Below are 3724 nucleotides of genomic sequence, written 5' to 3'. Positions count from 1 at the left end.
CATCATAATTTGCATTCAATTCGTAACGACCATAAATTTTACTAAATTTGTACAAACGAAGTAAGTTCATTAAATTCTCTATATCCATCAAATTGAAAGCCACAGTTACTATTGAGCATAATTCTTCCCAATTAAATTTCATTTCTCTATGGGCTGCAATCATAAATTCGACTGATACTAAACATTTAGAAAAATAATATTTCACATTTTCGGGAAATGGCCCGTATTCAACATATTCTAATATAAATAATTTCGTTTTCCAAGACAAATTTTTGTCAGGACGAAACGAAGAATCTTGGCAAATAGCCAAGGCTATGAGAAAATCTTTAAAAACGTCGAGAAGAAAATCATAATGTCTATCATTGTCGGAGTATAAACTTTCGACCAGAATGCCCATTCCTACAATAAAATTAAATTCTTCTTCGTTCGAAAAATGCTCTTGCAATGTTTTCCGCAAGATTTTATCTAACGAATGTGAAAGTTTTCCCAATTTAATTAGCAAATTCTCTCCTACGAAATGTTTTCCTGTGTCGAAATTTCGTTCGTTTCCACATTTACATATGTAACTTTCAAAAAAAACACCAAATATTCGAATGAACAAGTCAATGGGCCTACGTATTTCATTGATTTTAGCGCGTTTGAAGATACAGCACAGCATTTGTATTATTAGAGGATGTCTTTCAAATTTGAAATGAAATCGGGGATCGAGCAATTTCTGAATGAATTGCATTTAATTTGATTCGTCTTCCACATCTCTAAACATCAGATTAATGTACTCGGCTCGTTGTATAACATTAAAACCGTAAATTTGGAAATGACGTTGCACGTACTCTTTAAGACATTCACAGACCCATTGTCGACAGGTGACGAAGATCGTTACTCGATGCGAAACGTGAAATGATTCTTCTGTGATGAATTTCAAAACAGATTCTTTGTTAGATTCCTCGTCAAACTCGTCCAAAATGATCAAAAGATTTAATTTCTGTTCTTGTAAAACTCTTTCTCCTTCGTCTCGAGACTCCCGAAATAATCTGTCTAGAATAGAATCTTTTACATTCCTTGTACCAAGATTTCGTAAATTTATGACCACGACCAAATCGAAATGTTTTATGTAAGCCGTCGATTCCTCATCGCGCGACCAATCGTATGCAATTTTCTTGCAAAGAGCGGATTTTCCGAGGCCAGGATGACCGGAAAGTAAAATAGTTTGATGTGTGTTATTTTTATCGAAAAACACTTCGTGTAATTCTATATCTTCTTCCTCGTTTTCATCTACAAACGTTTTTCCCACAGTTATGTCCATGTAGTAATCTTTTAACGGAAAGTTGTAAATTTTTCTTTCGCAACAGATCAATCTTCTACGTTCGAACTCAGCTTCGTAATATTTCTTCAGCCTTTCTTTGCATGTTGACAGTATATCTGTAAGAAAAGAGAAACCTAAAATTACTGCAAGTGAAAGAGAATTTACATTGCACTTGACCGCAAATAAACGGAAGATTATTCGCTATCTTTACATTACAGTTATCTGCAGTTTATGATTAGTTTTAAAACATATATACACTGCTCTCTCTCTCTCTCTATATATATATATATAAATGGACGTGTATGTCCCTATATTTTACTTTTCCGCAAAAACTACACATCGCACGTGAATAATGTTTGTATGTGGTGGTAGCCCCAAGTCTCCATTCGTACATAGGGGTGATTGCGTCTCGATAGCTATAAGGGTGCGGGAGATATGAGGCTGAAAGTGGTTGAAAGTGGCTTTCTATTTCGAATGTTTTGTTCGAATTTGTTCGAATAAATTCGAATTAAATTCGAACATAAAATTCGAATATTGGTTCGATTATAGAACGATTGTAAACGTTCCAGAAACGTTGAAAATAGTTCGTTTGACTAAACGTAAAAATTCTCTAATTAGTCTAGAAACGGGAGTCCTAATTCTTGCATTCTGTGAAAACGGGTAAGATTAGCTATAATGTAATTATCTTAATCTTCAGTATCGTTACTTTTTGCCCAGCGAAGCGGGTTCTTGCAGCTAGATTCTAGATTACTTAGAAAAACAGTCTTTTATATATATATATATATATATAAATTATATTACATACAAATAAAAACCCAGCGAAGCGAATCCTTGCAGCTAGTTATCGATAAAATTGGTTCACAATAAAGACTATACGAAACAATGACTTCCTCCGTCACCGTGTACGAATAAAACCAAAACGAATCTTCGATGGGCCACTGTAAAACTAATCGGCGGTGGATCGGTGTCCCTTGCTGCAGCGCCTCAAGTAATATCTGAATGCCCATATACGCTATACAAAATGAAGGTACGCAACTTTCTGCCTTTTACTTACCTTTTGAGGATTTGCTCGTACTGGCGTTTTCTTCAGTAAAACTAAAACTCCACTTTCTTTTGCGGTTGACCTCCATACTATCAACGACTTTTCTATAAAAGACAAAATATTAGTAACAAAGCCAGAAAAGTCGCAGATTTCCCGTCGTATTTGTTTGAATATTCTTCTATTATTCTTCTATTATTCTTCGATAACTTTTAGTAAATATTGAAATATGTGGTATAAACATTTCGCTGCTTATGTGTTTCTCGCACACTCTTAATTGCGCTTAGTCTCTATCGATCACTTCAAGTGAAACCTGACCAGATGAAATCCTGCCGTAAAAAGTTTTAATATCCAACTAATTTTAGTCTTAATCGAACGCTCTGTTATGTTCTTTGTTTAAATAGAGTAGATGTTGATTAATCGTAATAATCGTTAGACAATTTTTCAACAATAATTCCTCCATGGTACAGAGAAACAGTCATTTAATCACTGTTTCTGTGTACCATGGATAAATTATTATTAATAAATTGTCTAACGATTATTAGTTATAGATAAAAAATATAACTACACAAGAAAATAAAATGACGTTTGGGCTAAATTCTTCGCAGCCATCACACAAGTCTTTTATGTATGTGCTAACATTTTTTAAATAGAAATTCAAAACTAGAAACTATATTGGTCGTCTTTAAAACTCTCACTTACACTCTCGGTCCAGATATGGCACTGATCAATAGATAATTCCTTCAAATGAAACACAGTCTGTAATGGCAACACTAATAATAATCGGGGAAAACAGGGCCCCACTGTACAGGTAGAAGGGCGCACCTCTGAATGAGTAAACGAGTTGATCGATGTCAAGTGTACTGTCTGTAAATCCTGACATGTACAGTACAATAAATCACACAGTTGCATCGCACATCTGACTCTACGGTTGTGCCAGTGTAATTAGTTGAAAGTTTAATTACACTGACACAACCTTAGTTAAATATAAATATTTAATATAAGTAAATAATATTAGCAAATATAATAATCCCAACTAAAGGTAAAACTATATCGAAGTATGTTAAATGATGTAAATTAAAAACAGAAAAATTAAAAATTACTACGATGTATCATACACGTACTCGGGAAAGACAGATTACAATTTGACTGCAACACCCGAGCATTTTCTGAAAGAATTCTTTATTAATTAATTTTTCAAATTACTGTCATAGGGCATAACGTGTTTTAAAATCTCATTAGATTTTAAAATATATTGATGGCCTATGACGGTAGATTGAAAACGTGAAGAATTCTTTCAGCAAATACTAAGATTGTATAATAAACCGTATTAGCAGAATTAAGCCTAGTCTTTATAGAAAGTCCAAGATGGCAATTCCGCG

General features: G+C 33.7%; 1 long non-coding RNA gene across 1 annotated transcript; it reads right to left on the bottom strand.

Moving 5' to 3' along the window:
- Nucleotides 1-2419: 2419 nt before the first annotated feature.
- Nucleotides 2420-3404, bottom strand: LOC111631176. The gene is made up of 2 exons (XR_002757656.1): nucleotides 3045-3404; nucleotides 2420-2449 (listed from the first exon to the last, which is right to left on the bottom strand). It is a non-coding gene; the product is annotated as an uncharacterized LOC111631176 (long non-coding RNA).
- Nucleotides 3405-3724: the final 320 nt, after the last annotated feature.

The sequence above is a fragment of the Centruroides sculpturatus genome, unplaced genomic scaffold (assembly GCF_000671375.1).
Source record: "Centruroides sculpturatus isolate CEXI.00-Female unplaced genomic scaffold, Cexi_2.0 scaffold552, whole genome shotgun sequence".
NCBI lineage: Eukaryota > Metazoa > Arthropoda > Arachnida > Scorpiones > Buthidae > Centruroides > Centruroides sculpturatus.
The sequence above is the reverse complement of the archived record's forward strand: the minus strand, read 5'-3'. Positions and strand labels throughout refer to the sequence as shown.